Source organism: Budorcas taxicolor, chromosome 1 (assembly GCF_023091745.1).
Source record: "Budorcas taxicolor isolate Tak-1 chromosome 1, Takin1.1, whole genome shotgun sequence".
Classification (NCBI taxonomy): domain Eukaryota; kingdom Metazoa; phylum Chordata; class Mammalia; order Artiodactyla; family Bovidae; genus Budorcas; species Budorcas taxicolor.
Window position 1 is genome coordinate 72,461,970 of NC_068910.1, and position 25,472 is coordinate 72,487,441.

Consider the following 25,472-nt stretch of genomic DNA (forward strand, 5'->3'; position numbering starts at 1 on the left):
TTCCATGCTCCAGATGTAGCATTTTTTAAACTCATCTTTGACCTACCAACTAAAGACACAGTGAAGTGCCTCTGCTTGTCCCCACACCAAATATACAATGGTGGGAGAAGGGTAGGCTATTATGTCAAACATCTCATAGTAATTTCTAGTCATTGGTTATAGTTTGTTGAGTAGGCATTAAAATCTTCCTTGTGAAAGATGATAGACGAGGTCTCTGTTTCTCCTTGAAAGGAACTCTTTTGTCCACTGTTCTCCAGGACCCCCTGGTTTTACTTCTAGAGTTTCTTTCCTCATCTATTTCCTCCATGGCATCATCAGAAGTGAATATTGGGGATTCCGCCCCCATGAGGGCTGACCAGCTTTCATAGCTGACTCCTTGTTCAATTGTGCTATGAGTCAAGGGTTAAGTTTGCTCATTAGTCACTGACTTTTAGAGTCCAAGCCAATGCTTTCTTTGCCAATACAGTTCTTTCAGAACCTTAATAGATTTCAGAAATATTTGCTTCTAGTTAATTCATTGTGCCTATGTGTGTGTGTGTGCTCAGTTGCTTAGTCATGTTCAACTCTTTGTGACACCATGGACTGTAGCCCACAAGGCTTCTCTGTCCATGGAATTTTCTAGACAAGAAATACTGGAGTGGGTTGCTATTTCCTATTCCAGAGGATCTTCTCGAGCCAGAGATTAAACCCATGTCTTCTGCATTACAGGCAGATTCTTCACCACTGCACCACCGGGCAATATAATCACATTGAAAATTCTTTCCCAGACATAGTTCTTAAGTCTGCCATATAATTTCACTTTCTTTCCCTCATGCTTGTTTCTCTGAACTTAACAGGTGCTATCTTAAAACCATCTACAACTAGCTGCAATAGGAAAGCAATGCCTTTAGTTGAACCTTTGCCACACGGCTGGTTCTTTTTTCTGAAAAGTCTTAATAGTATCTGGGGAGCAAATGCTTTTGGGCTCCAAGAACTGTTGACTTCTCCAGCCAAGCAACTTTTTGGTCACTCATATATAAGCTAATGTTGTTCTTGAAATACTTTGCTACAAGTAGCGTGTAAGGCCAACACACACTATTATTTGGGCTTCTTCTAATGATTTTCTTAGAATTGTAGTTCTACAAACTGTTCTGATTTTTAAATTATCTCAGACAGCAGTTGGAGTATAGTTGATTTACAATATTGTGTTAGTTCACTATTTTGACACTGCATAGCATAGTTCATCAACTTTCTAGCCTATATCAGCTATATTTCCCACAACGAAGCTCCTTAGCTCATGTCATCTATTAACTTTTTTTCCCCCTATATTAGTATTTCATTTCAAGGTTCTAATTTCTGTACTAATTAGGGTATGCTAAGCTGTGATCAAAGACATGTAAAATGTATAATGGCTCAACAAAAGGGACGATTATATTTTCTTCCATAGCAACAATCCCAGGTTTATATTCCCAGCTAGTGGACAGTTCTTTTCTGTATTGCAATCCAAAGACCCAAGTTTCTTCCATCTTCTATAAGTTCCTGGGACCACAATCATTTTATCTAGTTTGTGGTAGGAGAAAGAGAGCATGGAGAATGCACAAGGTTGTGACCTTGGTCAGAAAATGGTATGCTTAATTTTCATTTAGCAAATGTGAACTGGTCACAAAGCCATAACTAGCTGCAAGGTAGTGTTGATAATGGAGCTCCTAGCTCCATTAAGCAGCTACAGTGGTATACACAGAAGTGGAGATGCACTTTTGATAGACAGTCAGGTGCCCCTGCCTCTTTGGCTAAATATTTTTATGTGTCTGTATAGATAACAAAGTACCTATCACTGAATAAGGTGAATATCTTAGCAATTTTATAACATGAGAAAAACTATCTGCAGAAAAATTAGTGATTTGTCCAAGATCGTATAGTTTGTAAAAGTCAGAGTCCAGATATAAACCCAGTACTTATTTTTCCAAAATATTTTCCAATATTTCCAAATATTGATCAGTATTACATGTCCTTAAATCTTAGGACACTTAATATCATATTTGTTATAATAATAAAATCATAGAATCTAATATTATTAGTAAATTTAACAAGGGAGAATTTTTTCTTTCATAACTTCAAAACTGACCAGAGTCTTCAATTATAACTCTTTTTCTTTAAAGAGAAAGGAATAAAATTACTTTTTTTGTGAATGGGTGCTCATAGTTCATATTTGCCAATTTCTGAATAATAGTTATATTTAGCAGTTTATTTAAGGTTTCAAAACCAATTTTCCTAACGCACAGTGTATATTAGGAAATTGTTTCTTATTAGACAGTCATTTATTCCTCACTTTTTAAAAAAGCCATTCAGAAATAACTGCTTGGAAGGAGGCTCTGTACTAACTGTTCCAATATTGAAAAAATGTAAAAAGAAAGTCCAATGAAGATAAATTACCCTCTTTTTTTGTGCTTTAAAAAAATCAAATAAATGCAGTCAGTATTATGTATTTGTTTTCTTTCTGCCTTATCTTTTTCTATTTCAAATCTATTGCAGATTCATAAAACTATAAAAATTTAAATAGGAAAAGAGTTTTGAGATCTTCTCTTCCAATCTCTCATTTGATTTTATTAGAACTTAATGTAGTTATAATAGTCTTAATATAGTTTTAAGAAATGAATGAATAGCATACAGACTTCTCTTTCGTAGATAATGTCATTTGAATTTATTTGACATGCGTTCCCACTTCTTTAGAGTTTTATTATTCTTGCATTTTTCTTCAATGACTTTGGGAGAAAAAAAATCTCTTCAAGTTATATAACAACAGAATAGCCTCGACATAGGGATTTGTGGCTCACTGTCTAAAGTGTGGTCTAGACAATAGCAAATTCCTCAGTTCTGCACAGGCAGAACATAAGTTGCCAACTTGAACATGGATTTAGCTGAAACATTGCATTTCATATTTCAGTGTTGCATTCCATTTGATTGTACTAAAACGTTGGACATCGAAACAGAATTCTGGTGTTCTGATTCCATGACCTAGGTATGAGTTTATGCTGCCTGGATAAAACCCAGAAGACTTTGAAATCTGCCCAGAACACTGAACACCAGCTCCTTGACTGCGAGCACCAGACTGTGTATGCTTCTTTCCTGTCTGTTAAACCCCAGAGTGAAAAGCCCAGTACACAATGAGTCAGATTTTTCCAGAGTGTTGGTCATATCCTCGACACTACCTTGGCCATCTTGATAATCAAGTTAATTGCTACATGTCACTAAGATGCTAAAGAAATCATATATGGATAAGTATGGCTCCAAAGTTGCAAAATTTTTTCCCCAAATAATTAATACTATAAAACCAATCAAAATCATGAAACATCTGAAGCAGTACATTTTTACAACACAATAATTTGCCTACATATAAATGAGTGCTGTTCTGAGAATGCATTGGTAAGCCCAACAAAGTTAGCCTATGTACTAAACTAATGCAATCATCTGCTGCTTCTACACTTGCTTACCAGACATCCTGGGCTTGAAATAAAGATGCTGTACTACTGTACTCTATACAATACTATATAGCAGAGTACACAAAAGCACAGCTGAGAGGAGGCACACACGTGACAATGCATGCCACACGTGAACTAACTCATGTGACTGGGCATGCAAACACACATTCCCATCTTTGAAAAGTTTGCAACTTGAAAGCTCATATGTAGGGGAATTACTGTACTTTATTTTGATAAAATATACCAATTATTATTTGGCCAAAGAATAACTTAAAGTGACTTTTGTCTATCAAATGAGAACTGCTGATACAGCCAGGTCTTACTACACTTTACCTTTTTTCCTTCTCATTTCTACTGAAACTGTTAAAAAAGATAAAAGATAAAACCCATGTGATCAGAGAGAAATAGGAAAGGAGTTGCTCCTGCAAGTGAGATATCAGTAAGTGCCCACACAGATGAGATCAGTAGAAAGTGAGACAGTCCACACCACAGAGAGCAGGACACAGAGGCATCACACCCATAGCAGGGCATGCCAGTGGGTCACGTGTGAGGCTTGTTACAGAGTTGGATGAAACTCTGTGTACAGATTGAATATTTAGTGCCCCTCATAATGTCCTATCCCACACAATACTACACAAGAATGCTGTGTAAGGCAAGACTTCTGCAATCGGTTCTACAGACAAACAGCCTGAGGTCATATAGAAGGTGTCTTAGCTCAGGTTGTCACACTAAAAGCAATAGACTGGGTGGCTTAAACAACAGAAATCAATTTTCTTACAGTTCTGAAGCCTGGAAGTCCAAGATTTGGGTGCAAGTACTGTTGTGGTGAGACTTTCTGGCTAGCACTTTTGCACTATGTCTCCATAAGCCAGAGAGAGGAAGAGATCTCTTGTGTTCATCTTCTTTATATGTTTTCCTTATAAGGCTGCAGTTTTGTCAGAATAGGTGTCTCCTCTTATGGCCTCACTTAACTTTGATTACCTCCTAAAGTCACTATCTTCAAATATAGTCACATTGGGAGTTAAGGCTACAGCATATGAATTTGGCAGAGAGGCACATGTCAGTCCATAGCAATATGTGACTTAAATAGAGACATCTTGAGTCTATGTGTGCTCATTCTGTATACAATCCTGGCGTAGTCTAATAAAGTACCTTATTTCTAGAAGTTTCAAAGGTTCCTAAACATCCTTGGGTGAGCCCCTTGTTTTTCATTCTGAGAATTATGGAGAGCAATATTATTGCTTAATTGCTAAGTCATGTCCAATTCTTTTGTGACCCCATGGACTGTAGCCCACCAGGCTCCTCTGTCTGTGGGATTTCCCAGGCAAGAATACTGGAGTGGATTGCCGTTCCCTTCTCCAAGTGATCTTCCCAGGCCAGGGATCTAGTCCACATATCCTGCTTGGCAGGCAGATTCTTTACCACTGAGCCACCTGGGAAGCCAATTGAGAGGAATACCCAGGTTTTACTCATAAAATATGATATATGGTTAATTTTTTAAGAATAAGAAGTTCATTTTTAATATAACACATGTGTCCTTTAAATTTTAGCCTATTAACAGGAGCATTACAGAGTTTATTGGAGAAGGAAATGGCAACCCACTCCAGTATTCCTGCCTGGGAAATCCCATGGACAGAGGTGTCTGGTAGGCTACAGTCCATAGGGTCACAAAGAGTCAGATAAAACTTAGTGACTAAACCACTGTAGTGGTTTTATGGGTAGAACATTTTTATTATGGAAATGAAAGCTTACAATATGTAGAAGGATGTAGGCATCTGAAGGTCTGAAAGAGAAATGAAATTTAGTGAAAGTCACTAATCAAGAGAATCTGTTTTGGGTGGGCTGATCAGAAATTGCAGAAAAGATTCAGAAGATGCACATGTCTGGTTACTGAACTGTGACTTTATATAAAGGGAGGTGTTTCAGAAGGGTCTGTGGAAGCTCCCACCTTGGTATAGCTTGGTAGTTGGCTTGGGGCTGCTGTTGGTGATCAGTTCAGTTCAGTTCAGTCGCTCAGTCATGTCTGACTCTTTGTGACCCCATGGACCGCATGAAGCACGCCAGGCTTCCCTGTCTATCATCAACTCCCAGAATCCACACAAACTCATGTCCATTGAATCGGTGATGCCATCCAACCCATCTCATCCTCTGTCATCCCCTTCTCTTCCTGCCCTCAATCTTTCCCAGCATCAGAGTCTTTTCAAATGAGTCAGCTCTTCCCATCAGGTGGCCAAAGGATTGGAATTTCAGCTTTAGCATCAGTCCTTCCAATGGACACCTGGGACTGATCTCCTTTAGGATGGACTGGTTGGGTCTCCTTGCAGTCCAAGGGATTCTCAAGAGTCTTCTCCAATACCACAGTTCAAAAGCATCAATTCTTTGACACTCAGCTTTCTTTATACTTCAACTCTCACATCCATACATGATTACTGGAAAAACCATAGCCTTGACTAGATGGACCTTAGTCGGCAAAGTAATGTCTCTGCTTTTGAATATGCTGTCTAGGTTGGTCATAACTTTCCTTCCAAGGAACAAGTGTCTTTTAATTTCATGGCTGCAGTCACCATCTGCAGTGATTTTGGAGCCCAGAAAAATAAAGTCTGACACTGTTCCCACTGTTTCCCCATCTATTTGCCCTGAAGTGATGGGACCGGATACCATGATCTTAGTTTTCTGAATGTTGAGCTTTAAGCCAACTTTTTCACTGTCCTCTTTCACTTTCATCAAGAGGCCTTTTAGCTCTTCACTTTCTGCCATAAGGGTGGTGTCATCTGCATATCTGGGGTTATTGATATTTCTCCCAGCAATCTTGATTCCAGCTTGTGCTTCCTCCAGCCCAGTGTTTCACATGATGTACTCTGCATATAAGCTAAATAAGCAGGGCAACAATATATACCCTTGATGTACTCGTTTTCCTATTTGAAACCAGTGTGTTGTTCCATGTCCAGTTCTAACTGTTGCTTCCTGACCTTCACACAACAGTAAAATGATGAGCTGGAACCAGAACCCAATCAACATTCTGCAACTTTCTGTCACCTTGTGTCCTACAATTACAACCTTTTGAAATTATTGAGACAAGCTCCTCTTTTATTCAGCTCAAATCCAGATTCTGATGTACATGGTTCCCAATCTCAGCTAAATTGACACAACAAAATCCAGTATATACATGCATTTTCATTAAGGTCATTTGCTATGGATGACTATGTAGTTACTGAAAGATGAAAGTATAATAATAATTTCAGTGGCTCTCAAAACAGCATTTCCAGGGTTAGCTGAGATTTCCAGATACAGAAACGGTCAATGTGCCAAAAACTCTGGTGAGATCAACAAAGATGAGATATAACACAGATTGTTAGGTTTTTCAACTTAGAAACACTCATGAACTCTGAAAGAATGATCTCTTTAAAGGACAAATCTGATGTGGAATAAATTAGAAGTGAGGAAATAGAAGTGTGTATATTGTATATACACAAAAATATATGTTAAACAAATGCATGCATGAAATATCTAGAGCTAGAATATAGTTCAGAAGCTCAGGAGTTATTCTCTGTTTAATTTATCATACTTACATTCCTCACATCAAGATCTATGAAAAGTCTAAATCATAACAAATTATAATTTGGCAAGTTAACCAAATAGGCTGCCATGTAATTATCTAAAAAAAAAAAAGATGTTCCGTAACATCTGTAACAAGAAAGGAGAGAAAGGAATTTGTAGATGACTGGCAGTCCCTGCAACAGTCAATTTACTTCTATTTTCTGAGACTTAGTTAATATTGGGAAAATAACATCTTACAGGAACTGTAAAGTGAGTGGCATGTGGTAGGCAACCACATAACTTGAGTTTCTTTTCCTTCTTCCTTCCTCATTTCTAACTTGACTTAAAGTGAAGTGAAGTCGCTCAGTCGTGTCCAACTCTTTGCAACCCATGGACTGTAGCCCACCAAGCTCCTCCATCCATGGGATTCTCCAGGCAAGAATACTGGAATGGGTTGCCATTTCTTTCTCCAGGGGATATTCCCGACACAGGGATCGAACCCAGGTCTCCCACATTGCAGGCAGACGCTTTAACCTCGCACCACCAACCTCCCACCTATATGAGAAGTCCCTTTCCAACATCCTTGAACATTCAGTCTTTGGTGCAAAGATTTCAATGATAGGAAGCCTATTTTCTTACAAGTCAACTTACTCCATTGTTTAAAATATCCTCTATTTAGAGGTTGTGTCTGCATATTGATCTGAAATCAGTTTTCTTTAATTTTTACCTATTGATTGGTTTTATAGCCACTTAATAGTGAATTTTCTTACTCATATAAATGAACCCTTCATAGGAGAATTTGTTACAAATATGTATCTGCTTTAATATATAAATATTTACATATTTTTAAACCTTGGTTTGTTACTTTGGATTTTATCTTTCTCTAACATTTTTTATTATGGTAAAAGTCATATTTTGAAATATATTATTTTAACTACTTTTAACTCTACAGTTCAGTGAGACTAAGAGCATTCACATTGTTGTACAACACTCACCATCACCCATCTTCTGAACTTTTCACGTTCCTAAACTGAAACTTAGGCCATGTGGCTCAGACAGTAAAGAATCTGCCTGCTTTGTGGGAGACCTAGGTTCAGTTCCTGGGTTGAGAAGATCCCCTGAAGAAGGAAATGGCAACCGACTCCAGTAACCTTGCCTGGAGCATTCCCTGGACAGAGGAGCCTGGCAGAATACAGTCCATGGGGCCATAAAGAGTCAGACAAGACTGAACAACTCAGTATGCACACATGCACATTTGAAAATGAGCTATTCCAGGAAAGTCTCAGCTTTGGTTTTCTTTATTTGAGGATTTCCTAAAGCATTATTTAGCTTCTACTTTTTCTCATCCTTCATTTTGAAATGGTACCTCTTCTACAAAGTGTGGTTGAGTCTCTATTTCTGAAAGAAATGCCTTGTATCCAGAGGTCCCCTTGTTCCTCTGTAAACCTGTCACAGTGCTGGCCTGGTGCAGGAATGAATCACCACACAGTTTCACTCAGTGGGGCTTTGAAGTTGCTCTTCCAGGACTCTGAAGTACTCCCATTGTCCATTCTCCTGCTATATGCACTTCAAGATAGCTTCTCTTAAAGAAATCCTCTCTCTCGTCAGAGTCTTCCCTCTCTGAGCAACACAAGCCATCCCTGACCCTGTTGACTTTTTTCAAACCTCACAGTAGCCCTCAATGTTGTGCTTTGAGACCAGAAACTGTCTTGTACACAATGACTTGAGATACTGAAAGACAATCATTCAGTTCAGTTCAGTTGTCACTTGGTTGTATCCGACTCTTTGCGACCCCATGAATCGCAGCACGCAAGGCCTCCCTGTCCATCACCAACTCCCAGAGTTCACTCAAACTCATGTCCATCGAGTCGGTGATGCCATCCAGCCATCTCATCCTCTGTCGTCCCCTTCTCCTCCTGCCCCGAATCCCTCCCAGCATCAGAGACTTTTCCAATGAGTCAACTCTTTGGCATGAGGCCTTTTCTAATTAATGTCCTCCCTGTGCACCAAGCTTAAGGGACATTCTCCCTCTACCTGTACACTTATTACCTCACCTATACTTGATGTAGAATTCTTCAACTTTAACTTTCTTCCCCAACCTTTATGCTGTCTCCTATGCCTTTATATTGAGTGTGGATATCTCCAAAATCCTTAGCTTTTCTGAGAATGCTCTTATGTTTCCTTTTGCTAAATGAAACCTGAGAGTTCTCCAAGAACCCTGGAAAAAAGCTGCTCTGGGCAGTTGATCATTCTTATATACTTGACAAACTGAGGGGTCAGGTGAGATGGTCAACATTCTCTTGGCTCCTTACTGCTTCTTCCCACTGATATCTTTGACCAATGATATCACTCCTTCCCATTGAGATCTTTGACTATGTCTGATCTTTGACCTTCCTCATTACCGTCATCAGCTAACCTTCTGGTCCTAACAAAGCCTAGGAAGCACTTAGCAAGCATGATATACACTAATTCCATACCTTTTCCAGGAAGGGTTTCTAATACGTTTCTAGGTTGCTGCTAAGTCACTTCAGTCATGTCCAACTCTGTGCGACCCCATAGACGGCAGCCCACCAGGCTCCCCCGTCTCTGGGATTCTCCAGGCAAGAACACTAGAGTGGGTTGCCATTTCCTTCTCCAAATCTTCTGGTCACTTCTCAGATTCATGGGTGTTTGGCCACTGGTCTCTTACAAACTTGCTTTTCATCCTGACTTCTGCCAAAATCTTCAGGGATTTCAAAAAGTGAACATCTCACACTACCTAGCATCATGACTTCTAGGTTTTCTCTTCATTACTACAGGACCTTCACTCCACTCCATTTCAATGACACCACTTAAAAGAGGAAAAATGAAAACTCTCATTACAATCTGAATTGTATAGGGTTGGCCAAAAATTTCATTTGAGTTTTTCCATAAAATGGTACAGAAATACCCAAATGAACTTTTTGGCCAGCCTGATATTTCAAATCACTTAAAAATTTGAAACACAGAATTATAGAGATAGAGAAGAATAAATACATAAATTGTTTACTCTTGCTTCTTCTTTTTTTATTATTTTTAGCTGAACATAAAACCAAAAGTCCTACCCCTTCCCTGTGACCTGATTCACATTTGCAGCTGAAATGCAGGTGGTGTTTTTAGCTATTTTAAATGACTCAGTTCCTTAAATCTAGTGAGTCTTTTTCTTTCTTTCTTTCTTTTTTCCTTTACAGATTTATGTTCCAAATTTCTTTAGTCATGCCGAAAGTTTTTCATAGCCCAAGGACCAAAAAATCAGATGGAAGAAAAAACCAGAATGTTAACTGTCATGCAATATTTAAAATAAATGCCAATTTGACTTCCTACTTTTTGATGAATATTTGTAATGCATTTTTAGGATGACTATCATTTCAGGAGGCTTCACAAAGCACAGAAGAAAATAAAAAAGGAAATATTTTGTAACAAAGCAATTTTGTTTGGATTGGGGGGGGGGGGCAGTTAGTCTTCTTGTCTTAAAAGTTTTGATTTGTAATCGTGAGAACTCATTCCATAAAAATTTTAAAACCAAGAGTTTGTTTCCATAATGTTTTTGCTGTCTTGATAACAAGAGCTTGACACTTCAGTTTGTGTCTTGGCCTAATACTTTCCTATATATTGTCTGCCAATGAAAAGAATTTGAAATGCCATGTATAATGTTTACCTTTGAAATAAAGTCTTCTTTGGTGAAATTTTTATTTTTTTGAAGATGGACAAGTAATTTCTCTATGGCTAACGAGCCTGAAACAGGAAGTGATTCTGACTCAAACAATGACAGTATCCAGCATGGCCAAAAGACAGAAAATTAATACACTTCACATTCCATGACATACTCATTTCAGACAAACACAATTTCAGTAAGCCTTTGTCTTCTCCTTAGTAAAGCATAGAAGAACATTTTACCTGCTAGAAGAAAGGGCTAATTATAATATCTCTTTCATTTCCAAATATTTTTCATGAATTGTAGGGGAATTACTATGCTAGATTTTATGGTTACTGTAGATGTGAGTAACAGAGAAGATAGTAGTAGTAAAAGATGGGGTAAAGAGTATGGTATATAGAATCAAAAATGAATCCATGTTCCAATTGTACCACTTATTAGCTCTGTGACTATTACAAAAAAATTCAACATTTCTCATTTTCTTCATTGGTCAAGTAGAGACATGGTTGTGTGATCTTAGAGGAAAAGTTTTTAATTTTTCACCACTGAGTATATTATTAACTATGAGTTTGTTATATATGGCCTTTATTATATTGTTACATTTCTTCTTTATTCTTTTCATTAAGTCGTTATCATAAAGAGATGTTGAATTTTTTCCACATCTATGGAGGTGATCATGTGATTTTATCCTTCATTTTGTTAATGTGCTGTATCATATTAATTGATTTGCATACATTGAAATGATATGTATTCTTGGAATAAATCCTATTTGATCATAGTATATGATTCTTTTAATGTATTCTTAATTAGGCTTGCTAATATTTTGTTGAGGATTGTTGTATCTATGCTTATCAGAGACAGCTGACCTGTAATTTTCTTTTTCTGTAGTGTCCTTGTTTGGCTTTGTAAAATCAACTTGGAAATGTTATCTTCTATTCATTTTTTTTGACAAGCTTGAGAAGGATGTTATTAGTTTTTCTTTAAATATTTGGTTGAATTTATCAATGAGACCATCTGTTCCTGGGCTTTTCTTTGTTAGGAGGTTTCTGATTATTGGTACAGATTTGATCTGCACAGATTTTTTTATTTCTTCATGATTCAGTCTTGGTAAATTGTATTTTTCTAGATTTATCTATCTTTTTTATGTTATCAAATTTGGTGGCATGTAATTATTCATGGTAATTTCCTATGATCTGTATTTCTGTGTTATCAGTTTTAGTATCACCTCTTTCTGATATTATTTGAATTTACTTTGTTTTTTTTCCTTAATTAATCTAATAAAGCTTTCTCAAGTTTGTTTATCTTTAAAAAAAACTTCTTAGTTTCACTGATCTTTCCTATTTTGTTTATAATCCCTAGTTTATTTCTTTATCTCTGTTTTGGTCTTTGTTATTTTCTTCCTTCTATTAACTTTGAATGTACTTTGTTCTTCATCTTCTTGTTCCTTGAAGTGTTAAATTAGGTTGAATTCTCTCTTTTTTTCTCTGCTATAAATTTTCCTCTTAGAACAACTTTTGCTGCATCCCATTAGCTTTGGTTTCTTGTGATTCCTTTTTCAATTGTCTCAAGATTTTTTTTTTTTTCTTTCAATTTCTTCTTTAAACTACTGATTGCTCAGGTGTGTGTTTTTAGTTTCCACATACTTTGGAGCTTTCCAGTTTTCTTTAAAATCAGTTGGAACTGATTTCTAGTTTCATATAATTTTGGTTGAAAAAAAATGCTTGATATGATTTCAGTCTTCTTAAATCTTCAAGACTTATTTTGTAGCCTAACATGTGATCTATCCTGGAGAATATTTCACATGTGCTGAAGAAAAATGCTTATCCTGCTCCTGCTGGTTGGAATGTTCTATATTTTGTCTATAATATACTTTGAGTTTAATGTTTATTGATATTCTGTGTGAATGGTCATTGCAAGTAGAATATTAAAGACCTTTATTACGTTGATTGTTATCTATTTCTTTCTTCAGATCTATTAAGATTTGCTTTCTATATTCAGGTGCTTCAGTGTTAGGTGAATTAAATAATTATTGTATCCTTTTGATTAAGGAAAATTCCATGGATGGAGGAACCTTGTAGGCTACAGTACATGGGGTTGCAAAGAGTCGGACACAACTGAGAGACTTCACTTTTTTTTTTTTACTTGATTAAGTGACTCTGTTATCAACATATAATGACCTTTTTATTTTTTTCCCTCTTGCTATAGTCTTTGGCTTAATGTTTTATTTTGTCTGATAGAAGTATATATGCCCATACTTTCTTTTAATTCCTATGTGCATAGATTATCTCTTCCCATAGTTTCACTTTTATTCTATGTGTATCTTTTAGCAGTAGCTGGGATATCAGGATATTAGATTTGCTTCTATCAGGGGGAAACTGAAGCTGGGCAGTTTTACTTACTCACTCTGTGCTGAGTCAGAGGAAGTATCCACATGACTAAAAAGAAACTGTTTGGTATAGTCCCTGGGGGACTCATGAATGTTGAGCTCCACTAGCTTCCAGAATGAGGTGATTTGGGAGCCAGTCCCTTGGGTGGTCTCCATAGAGGTTTGTGTGCCAGATGTATGGACAAACTCCTCTCAGGGATATGACAATGTCTTGGTTTTATTATAGTAAGCCACAGACAGAAGTGGGAAAAATGCCCACTGATTCTTTTGGGTTCCAGGCAAATCACAGTCAGCCCTGAGATGCATGCTAATTAGAATCTGGAGTTTCAGGCATCACTTTATAAAGAATTGAGTTAAACCTTTATCAGTTAAAGACTGGGAGATAGATGTTTCTGCCTGCTACCTCTGCATTAGACCTCCTTTGGGGGATAGCCATAGTGAGTATTCACTGCCCACTAACAACTGCTTCCTTAATTTCTATAGCCCCTTGGGAGTCATGAACACAAGTCCTGTATGCTTTCTGAACTACGTGAATTGGAGGCATGTCCTTCAAGTGTCAGCCTTAAAAGTTGTGGTGTGAGATGTTTGACCAACCTTTTACTTCTTAGAGAGAAGCTGGGAGTTGGAGGTTCCCTCCTGATTGTATACCACTATGCCAAGGGTGGGGTTTATGGTGAGAGTTTAGGAGTCTCCTATGTTGCCATTTTGGTGACATGGAAAGACACTAAAAAAATGAAACAAAGAGGCAACAGGAGGTGATTAATTTGGGAAATGTTGATCTAGTCATAAAGATATTGCTGAAACATATTTTATAACTGTATGTAATGTAAGCCCTGCAGGCCCAAATCTGGCCATCAATATCTATCTAGTTCCAATAGATATAATGTAATTATGCCAAATTAGTATAGGTAATTTTCTTTTGCTGCTGTGTATTGGCAAGTATTTGTGAAGTGAACTGTGGGATATTTTGTTCCTTAGCATTTGTTTCAATTTCATGTTAAGGAAATGAATCTGAAGAATAATATAAGTGAGCATTTCCAAATACTAAAAAAAAAAAAAGAATACAAAAATGTGATTTGGACTTTATTTAATTTCTTGTTGTCATCACATGAAGAATTCTTCAAGTTCTTCTGAAAAAAGGGAAAGGAGTAAACATGTTTCTTATATTTAATGATATTCACCCAAGTTGACAAATGCTTTTTAATATCAGTTCAAAACTACATGAGTGCCAGCTATTGGCAATTGCTCATTGCAAAATAAGTTTAGTGGGCAGAAGGAGGATTCCAAGCTTTGCAGCTGGAGTACAAAATTCAGGCTATGTCTGCAAAGAAAGACAAACACTGCCTTGGAATAACAAAATGTCTGGTATACTCCACTATCTTAAAAACACATTAGAATATTAAAGAAAATTAATCTGGTATCAATCATATTGTTTGAAGTGGCCTCCAATCCAATACTGAATGGAAATGGAGGTCTGGTAACTGTGTGTAAACCCTTGGAACAATTGACACTGGTGCTAGTCAAATATTCTGGGTTTGCTGCTTCATGTGACAATGATTAAAGATTTAGCACATGTGACTGGCACATAGTAAGTTTTCAAGGAATGTCCTCTATTGCACTACTTTCAACTAAGGACTTCACCTCAGAACAGCTAGCAGGAGAGGAGAAATAAGCAATCACCACATTATTCTATGTGCAAGGAGAGAAGTTACAGATTTCTTTTTAATCCATAGTTAAAAAGAAGGTTGTGAGGATCAACTCACATAAATTTGAGAATCAGTATTATAACATTTCTTCAAAAGTCAAATTATATACTATCACATATTATATATCTAGAAATGTATATTGAAACAAATAAGTCAAAACAAAAAATTAAATTACTATATATGTGTGTGCATATATCATTCCTGTCTATCAATCTATTTCCTTGAGTATATTTAAGAGACTTAAACACTCAAACTACTGATTCAGAATTTTGTTTTTACAACTGACCAACTGCTGTTGTTGTTTAATCACCCAGTTGAGTCCAACTCTTTGAGATGCCACGGACTGCAGCATAGCAGGCCTCCCTGTCCTTCACTGTTTCCTGAGGTTTGCCCAAGTTCATGTTCAATGCATCAGTGATGCCATCTAGCCATCTCATCCTCTAACTTCTTCTTCTGCCCTCAATCTTTCCAGCATCAGGGATTTGTCCAATGAGTCAGTTGTTGCCATCAGGTGACCAAAATACTGGAGCTTTAGCTTCAGCATCAGTCCTTCTAATGAATATTCAGGGTTGATTTCACTTAAGATTGACTAGATTGATCTCCTTGCTGTCCGAGGGACTTTCAGGAGTCTTATCTGGCACCACAGTTCAAAGGCATCAATTCTTTGACATTCTGCCTTCTTTACAGTCCAGCTTTCACACCTGTATGTGACCACTGGGAAGACCATAGCTTGACTATACAGACCTTTGTTGGCAGAGTAATGTCTCTGCTTTTCAACACACTGTCTAGGTTTGTCATAGCTTTCCTGCCAAGAAGCAATCTTCTGATATCATGGCTGCAGTCACCATCTGCAGTGATTTTAGAGCCCAAGAAAGGGAAATCTGTCATGACTTCTAATGTTCCCCTTCTATTTGCCATGAGGGAATGGGGCTAGATCCCATGATCTTATTTTTTTTTTTTTAGATACTTAGTTTCAAGTCAGTTCTTTCACTCTCTTCCCTCACCCTCATCAAGAGGCTCTCTAGTTCCTCTCTGATTTCTGCCATTAGAGTAGTTCAGTTCAGTTCAGTTCAGTCGCTCAGTCTTGTCCGACTCTTTGCGACCCCATGAATCACAGCACACCAGGCCTCCCTGTCCATCACCAACTCCCGGAGTTCACTCAGACTCACGTCCATCCAGTCAGTGATGCCATCCAGCCATCTCATCCTGGGTCGTCCCCTTCTCCTCTGCCCCCAATCCGTCCCAGCATCAGAGTCTTTTCCAATGAGTCAACTCTTCGCATGAGGTGGCCAAAGGACTGGAGCTTCAGCTTTAGCATCATTCCTTCCAAAGAAATCCCAGGGTTGATCTCCTTCAGAATGGCCTGGTTGGATCTCCTTGCAGTCCAAGGGACTCTCAAGAGTCTTCTCCAACACCACACTTCAAAAGCATCAATTTTTCGGTGCTTAGCCTTCTTCACAGTCCAACCCTCACATCCATACATGATTACTGGAAAAACCATAGCCTTGACTAGACGGACCTTAGTTGGCAAAGTAATGTCTCTGCTTTTGAATATATTATCAGGTTGATCATAACTTTTCTTCCAAGGAGTAAGCGTCTTTTAATTTCATGGCTGCAGTCACCATCTGCAGTGATTTTGGAGCCCCCAAAAATAAAGTCTGACACTGTTTCTACTGTTTCCCCATCTATTTCCCATGAAGTGATGAGACCAGATGCCATGATCTTCGTTTTCTGAATGTTGAGCTTTAAGCCAACTTTTTCACTCTCCTCTTTCACTTTCATCAAGAGGCTTTTTAGCTCCTCGTCACTTTCTGCTATTAGGGTGGTGTCATCTGCATATCTGAGGTTATTGGTATTTCTCCCGGCAATCTTGATTCCAGCTTGTGTTTCTTCCAGTCCAGCGTTTCTCATGATGTACTCTGCATATAAGTTAAACATCTGAGGTTATTGATGTTTCTCCCACTTATCTTGATCCCAGCTTGTAACTCATCCAGACTGGCATTCCTCATGATGTGCTCAGTGTATAGGTTAAACAAACAGGGTGACAGCAGACAGTGCTGTCGAACTCTTTTCTCAAACTTGAAGCAACCAGTTGTTCCATACAGGGCTCTAACTGTTGCTTCTTGATCCGCATACAGGTTTCTCAGAAGACAGGTAAGATGGTCTGGTATTCTCATCTCTTTAAGAGCTTTCCACAGTTTACTATGATCCACACAGTGAAAGACTTTGGTGTAGTCAGTGAAACAGTGGTAGATGGTTTTCTGGAATCCCCTTGCTTTCTCTATGATGCAGCAAATGTTGGCAATTTGATCTCTACTTCCTCAGCCCTTTCTAAACCCAGCTTGGACACCTGGAATCTCTTGGTTCACATAATGTTGAAGATTAGTGTGCAAGATTTGAAGTATAAGCTTTATTAACAGCAGTTTAATAATCTGCTGACAAACTAGTTCTGCTACAAGTTGAATTCAGGAAGTTGATCATCTAGCCATGGTAAAATATATTGTTCCTTGTACTGCACATTTTACTGTTATATAAAACTGAGTGAATTACTGGGAAAGTTTATCCACTGATGGCCTATATCTTATGATGTCCAAAAAATGATTTGTAGAAAAGAAAAAATACTTTATCTTTCCAAATGATGGCATTCTACTGGAAACAGGAACACAGGAGAAATACATGTGTCTATGTGAATTAGGACTTAACCTTCATGTTGTTAACAGGTCTTATTCTCCATGTAAATAATTGGATAACCCATTAATCTAGGAGCAGTATCTCTGCCTGTTTGTTTCTTACTCCAGCCACGACTGGTGTATTAGTTTCTTACAGCTGCCATAACAGTGTATCCTAGATGAGGTTGGTTCCTTCTGAGGGTTCTGAGGGACAATATATTCCATGTTTCTGTCAAAAATTCAGAGACTGCAAATTTAAAATCACCAAATTAATAATACGTGGTATCCAGGCTTCCCAGTTGGTTCAGCGGTAAAGAATCCACCTACCAAGGCAGGAGCTGCAGGAGAAGAGGTTTTGATTTCTGGGTCAGGAATATATATCCCTTGGGGAAGGAAAGGACAACCCACTCCAGGAGAGAGGAGCCTGACAAGCTACAGTCACGGAGTCACAAGGAGTCAGACATGACTGAACAACTGAGCACACACACGGTAAGAGTTTATTGTGTGTATGAAAAGTGTTCATGAACTGGGAGCTTCCAAATTCAAAGGCTAATATGAAGCTTGGGAGCATGAAGTGACTTGATGGCTTGTAAAGTGAAAATGAGGATGTTATTGAGCTTTATAATAACTGGACAGTACAATGGGAGTTTCTAAATGGCAGGAGACTGGTTAAAGTGATTATCTCATACTAGTTTTAGGAAGATGACTTAGGTTTCCTTTATAATTGCCAGAGGTATTTACAAAATAATAACTTAAGTTTCCTTTATGTTCATGAAAACAGTTGATTTAGTTTCACTTACATGGCGTAGGGGTTTTTGTCTGTTTGGGGAAGTTTCAAACTTGGTCTCTATTTTTTATTTAATTTCAACACTTTGTTCCTAGTTTCTGGTGAAAATCAGCAGTATTTGGCTCCGTTGTCTTGTCTGCTCTGATCTGTGTCCTCATCCTCACTCGATGTTTTCTGTCTGTCCTCACAGGGTCATCCTTATAAGGACACGGGTTATGCTGGATTAGGAGTGCATTCTCCAGAGTGACTGTATTTTAATTCAACTATTTGCATCTGCAAAAACCTTGTTTCCAAATAAGGTTACAATCTGAGGTATTGGGGATTTGGATACCAGCCTATCTTTTTTGGGGGATGAGTGAGATTGGGCAGTGATTGAACCCATAAAACTAGGGACCTAACTGTAATTTTACTTAATTTTTTTTTTTTTTTGCTTCTTAATTTCCATCTCTGTCTTAAAAAATTGAGTGTATTTCATTCCTTTTCAGATGATCAAGATATTATAGAATTTGCTTCTGGAGGAAAATAGAAAGAATGAGTATTAGCTACTTGTTCCAAGATATGTCTTCCCAGATATGGGTATCACAAGCAAACAGAGTTGAAACACAGCATGATGTGAATAAACCTCAGGGGGAAACAGTGAGTCCAACAGAGACTCCCTGGGAAACAGCATTGTCCATGCTAACCCAGGTGCCAGTATGAAGAGACACAGTAGACACAGGAAGAAGGATGTAGGAGGCAAAGGCACACAAGGACCTGATAATAACGAACTAGGCTAGAACTACTCTTTTGGCAAAAGCAGAAGTTGGGAGGAGTAACTGCACTGAGCATTAATCGAAGACACAATTGGGTTAAATAATGCTGGTAAGGACTTCCCTGGTGGTCCAGCAAGTAAGACTCCATGCTCCCAATGCAGGGGTGCAGGTTCAATCTCTGGTCAGGGAGCTAGATCCCACAACTAAGACTCAAAGCAGCCAAACAAAAAATAAAATAAATAAAGGCAGAACACTCTCTGACATAAATCACAGCAAGATCCTCTATGACCCACCTCCCAGAGTAATGAAATAAAAGCAAAAATAAACAAATGGGGCCTAATTAAACTTAAAAGCTTTTGCACAACGAAGGAAACTATAAGCAAGGTGAAAAGAGAGCCTTCAGAATGGAAGGAAATAATAGCAAATGAGGCAACTGACAAAGAATTAATCTCAAAAATATACAAGCAGCCCATGCAGCTCAATACCAGAAAAATAAATGACCCAACCCAAAAATGGGCCAAAGAATTAAACAGACATTTCTCCAAAGAAGACATACAGATGGCTAACAAACACATGAAAAGATGCTCAACATCACTCATTATCAGAGAAATGCAAATCAAAACCACAACGAGGTACCGTTTCATGCCAGTCGGAATGGCTGCGATCCAAAAGTCTACAAGCAATAAATGCTGGAGAGGGTGTGGAGAAAAGGGAACCCTCCTACACTGTTGGTGGGAACGCAAACTAGTACAGCCACTATGGAGAACAGTGTGGAGAGTCCTTAAAAATTGGAAATAGAACTGCCTGATGACCCAGCAATCCCACTGCTGGGCATACACACCGAGGAAACCAGAATTGAAAGAGACACATGTACCCCAATGTTCATCGCAGCACTGTTTACAATAGCCAGGACGTGGAAGCATCCTAGATGTCCATCAGCAGACAGATGGATAAGAAAGCTGTGGTATATATACACAATGGAGTATTAACAAAATATTAAAAAGAACACATCTGAATCAGTTCTAATGAGGTGGATAAAAATGGAGCCTATTATACAGAGTGAAGTAAGCCAGAAAGAAAAACACCAATACAGTATAGTAACACATATATATGGAATTTAGAGATGGTAACTATGACCCTATATGCAAGACAGCAAAAGAGACACAGATGTAAAGAACAGACATTTGGACTCTGTGAGAGAAGGTGAGGGTGGGATGATTTAAAAAATAGCATTGAAACATGTATATTACCACATGTGAAATAGATGACCAGTCCAAGTTCCAGGCATGAAACAGGGCACTCGAAGCCAGTTCACTGGGACAACCCAGAGGAATGGAATGGAGAGGGAGGTGGGAGGGGCAGAGAGACACACGTACACCTGTAGCTGATTCATGTCAATGTATGGCAAAAACCACCACAATATTGTAAAGTAATAAACCTCCAATTATAATGTTAATTAATTTAAAAAATGCTGACAAATAAAATTGGGACTTAGGAAAATTCTGAAATTATAACAGGCAATCAAATATGTCCTACAGAAAGACCCCCAAAGTTAAAAAGCCCAAAAAGTTAAAAAGCCAGGTTAAAAGTCAAGAGATTGATGCAACAGAAGTGAGAGAGAACTTGGACAAGCTATCCTGTCACTAAGGAATCAGATGTGTGAGGAAAAAGAAATACAGATCAGTTTGGATAGATCCAAGAGGTGGGCAGAGGTGGACCACAGATAATGAAAATTTCTGTCCCAGGAAAGAAGCTACAAAGGCAGACACCAATTTCACCCCGGAGCCTGCAAGTGAGAGCTAGCTCAGCCAGCCCACCTGCTGGAAAGACAAGGTCCATCTAAAGGTACTGGACAGCTTCTGGAGGTGGAGACAGGACAGTTGATGAAGATGTAGAATTTGCACTGCTTTGATCATTTTCATTCATTTGTCTTCTGGGTGATGCTGGGGATTCAAATTTGAGGGAATCCATGAGGATTCTCAAAGAGAGTAGAAAATGTTTTTCTCCCCAAATGGAAAAAAGAAACATTCTCACTAGATAAGATTGCACTAAAATTAGGAACCCAATTTTCTGTGCAGGATGTAGTGGTGGCCCTTCTCTTCTTGATTATAGGCTTCAGATAGTAGGAGAATATAATGAACCCTGAGGAGGTGTAGGGTAACTAAAATGTAGGTTCCCACCTGACACTGCAATCTCCAGCCAGCAGCTTCCCGGGACCCTCTGACACTCCATTGATCTCATCATCTACCTGAACATGGTTCCTACTCACAGCCATAAGAAGCATATGAGAAGCTCCTTGGGTGGCTTAAAGGTTGAGAATAGCCAGCTATCCAGATTTGACTTCTGAAATAAAAGATTTTGAGACTTCTTTGGAGGTCCAGGGGTTAAGAATCCATGCTTCTACTGAAGGGGGTACAAGTTCGATCCTTGGTCAAGGAAGACTTCACATGATGCACTGTTTAGTGGTGGGTGGGGGGAAGGTTTGATAGCAGAAGCACCCCCCCCAAAAAAAAAAGAAAGAAAGAAAGAAAGAAAGGCCACATACTGCCTTCTGCAAAGGGAGGATTAAAGAAGTAAAGCAAAAAGCAAGTCACTTTGGATGAGGAATAACATTATTTGTTGGTCAGTGAACTGATTTTAAACTTTAACATACCTTTGTCAAAAAAGGGAGATAATATGTGCATATTTGTTTCTATGGAGAGTGTCTCCAAAACTCATGCTATATTGTGCTTTAAGTTGTTTCAGTTGTGTCTGACTTTTGCAAACCTTTGGACTATAGCCCACTATGCTTCTCTGTCCATGGGATTCTCCAGGCAAGAATATGGGAGTGGGTTGCCAGGCCCTCCTTCAGGGCATCTTCCTGACCCAGATATTGACCCATATTTCTTGCATCTCCTGCATTGACAGGTGGGTTCTTTATCACTAGTGCCACCTGGGAATTGGTAGTTAAATCAGGATTCAAGGAATTACTGAGTGACAGGGGTTCAGAAATAGGAAGAAGAAAAAAAAAAATGGAAGGAAGATATATATTTTACTGCATATCATTTTATACACTGTCAGTTTAATACAATGTAATACCTATATAAATTATTAATAAATTTAAAAATTTAGTGAAAGTAGGAAAGTTTAGAATGCTACCATATGATAATGACATTTATGCATATTTTTAGAAAAAAGTTCTTACCTGCTGAAAATAATGTATATTGAATATGTTTAATATCTATGTAAGTCTAAGCACACAAAATGAACTATAAGAATGCAGGGCAAAATTGTAGTACTGATGTCTTAGACATACAGGTAGAGGGAAAACAGGAGGTGGGAAAGATGATTAAAGAGAAATTTGGTATTATCTATAGGATTTTAATTCTTAAAAAATTGATTGACAATGTGAGAAAATGTTACCATTGGTAATTCTAAATAGTATGGATATGACTATTTGTTACAGACTGCTTTGTGTATCACAGTATTTTTATTTTTTAAACTATTTTTAGAGTATAAGAGTATAATTGTGTATCATTGTATTTTTTAAGGTTTTGATAGTTGATATAGTTGACTTTACCCTTAATGAATCTGTGGGACTACCTTTGAGCCACATGCCCAATAGCAAAGTTAGGATTACAAAAGCAATAATCTTTCTAATTTGCATCTTCACCAGGGCTCCTATATCATTGAATTCTCACCAGCATATGACATTATTAAGTCTTTGTCTTAAAGGTGCAAAGTAAAAATCTCATTGCTATTTCCATTATCTCATTACCATGACACTAATCATCATTTTATGGTTTTAAATATCTCTTTATATGCTTTTCTAGTTTCTTCTATAAAGATGACCTAGGTAGGTGGGATGGGGGGGCAGTGAGAGAGAGGCTCAGGAGGGAGGGGATATATGCATATTACTGATTCATGTCATTGTACAGCAGAAACTAACCCAACATTGTAAAGCAATTATATTTAAATACATATAGCTTGCTCTGCTCATGTGTTTTGCCTTTTCTTCTTTCCCAGGGGGTATCTTCATTTATTTCTTTGCTCATTTATAGAAATCTATCCTATAATACTTTGCAAATTTCACTTACCTTCTACCCTTTGGCCGCCTGCCTTTAATTTTTGTCTATGCTATGATTCATTGATTAGAAATCTTTATCTCAATGTAGTAAAAACGATCAATTTTTTTTTGCTTTTTATTTGTGTTTTTGATAGTTTTTTAAGGATATCTTTTCAAGATCCCGCCATAAAGACATTTTATAACCTTTTATCTATAAACTGTACTGCTTTACCACTTTCATTTAGGCCCTTAATGGCTCTAGACACCACACTTGCATGTGATGTTATGTAAGAATCTAGATTATTTTTCTGTTTATAGTTTGAATCCTCTTCAAATTGAGATCTGATCACTGCACTAGGTAGCAAACAAATTATGGCAACATTAATAAAAATATGTCATTTTCCATAAAAAATCTTCTGTAAAGGCAAAATAGGTACAGAACAAAAAAGTAGAACTACTTGAAAGATCCTAGCAAATGTACACTCCTGCCAAAATACCATTAGCCAAGCATCACTGTTTGATATTTGATATTCTAGAATTATGGACTATTAGGGAAACCTCAGAATTAGTCAACAGAAGCTGTTGGCAGAGGTGAGGTTTTCTTGTATCTAATGGTTTTCTTGTGGAGGTTGACTGATAGGTGGAAAAGGAAAACCTCTTTATGATAAGGTACAAACAATTGTTTCAGGCACTCTGACTTCACCTTGACCTGTTTCCTACTGTTTTATCCCAATGCATAAATAGCTTCAGCTTAGACAAGGCTTCACCCCTGGCTCTCTGGCCTCAATTCCTTTACTATTTATATCTTTGGAGGCTGGCACCACTTGTTCATGTAACAATGAAACAGTGACTCCTAAATTGAGATCTTTTTATCTTCTGCCTAACCTCACAAAGAATGCTGATGTTCAGAGTGTAATACAGTAGACAGACAATCCATCAAGTCCGTCGTGCTGGCCGACTGGCTGACTTCTGCATGGATGGAATTCAAAGACTTGCCAAACAAATAAATATAGTGAAAAACACATCCAAAATTAGACATACCCCTAAATAAGTTATTGTAGGTAATTTGCCAAGAGCTGTTCTTCTGTCTCGCAGATTGTCTGTGTTTAAGGTCAACATATTATGCCTAGCAGAGGCTAGCATTGGATGATTCCCCTCTGCCTGATGCACTTTCATGCCTATGACAGCAAGCCTAAAGTAATCCTTTGGAATTTATTGAAGGACTGTGTGGCAAGCCTGCCAGAGCTTCTAGTCTTTTGTTTACAATCACTGTTACCTCCTCTTTGAGTCCTGAGCACAGTTTATCTTTTCTCAGAAAGACAGATATGGAAGGGCTTGAGGGGTACTCATTCTTTTCTTGCTGATGATGAAAAAGTCAAGTCCAAAACCTGACTGAAATGAGGACGTATTTTGCAATTTCTCAGCTACTGGGTCAGTCTGTCTGATTTCCAAATAGTTCCTGCTTTTGTTAAGGAATTGTTCTGCTTTGAAGAGAAGAGTAGAGCATGGGAGAGCTAAGTGGGGTGAAAAGCAGACATTTTTATTGGAAATAACTGATAACAAGATGCCTTCCCTTTCAAAACCAACCCAAGGGAAGCTTTTGTCATTGTAAAACTGGTCTAATGTCAATTAAGCTTAAATTGATTTACTTTTAGAAGAATACAAGCCAAAGGAATTTGCTAAAAAGTTTTAACAATTATAGCTCTATTAAATAAGAAAGATAAATACATCCTTGCTATATAAGTTAAACATGAAATATTTTAGTTCTAATTATAATTGATCCTAGACGTCCATGATCAAATAACTGAAATGCATTTGTTTTTCTTCTTCCAATCAGAGCATAATTTAGGAACATCACACATTTAGGCTCAGAGGTCTAACAAACTTTCCTGTCTTGAGCGTTGCCACGAATTAGAACTGAGGACTAAACAGTCGCTAAACATGTCGAAATGGCTAAAATTAATGCCGCAAAATCCTGACTTGAAAGTAGAAGTAAATCCTATAAATGGATCTCCTGCCACATCTCAGTTGATTAACTTGATTTTTAAAATGACTTCCCCCCTTTTTATGTGCAATAAAGTTGAAACACAGAGAGGTGCAGAGAACAAGCTGAGTTCATATTTTCCTATTCACCCTACAGATGAAAACATTCAGGCTTAATGAGGTTAACTTACCTATCCAATAATTTCTTTTCTTTGTCAGGGGAGAATATAGCTAGTTTAATAAAGATGAGTACCAAACCCCTTAACTTTCAGAAACTTCTTTCTTTGAGCACAGAATGAACACATAGGACTGTCTTTGCAGACTGGCTTCTATCCAAGGGAGAGCTGGCTATTGTTAGCCCTTCAGCTGCCAACTCTTTATTCCAGCCCTGCTGGGTCATGAAGGTGTTTTGCCAACTTAAATAAGTGACTGAACTAGGTCAGAAGAGAGCTAAAGAAGGTCTAAACCAAGGAAGT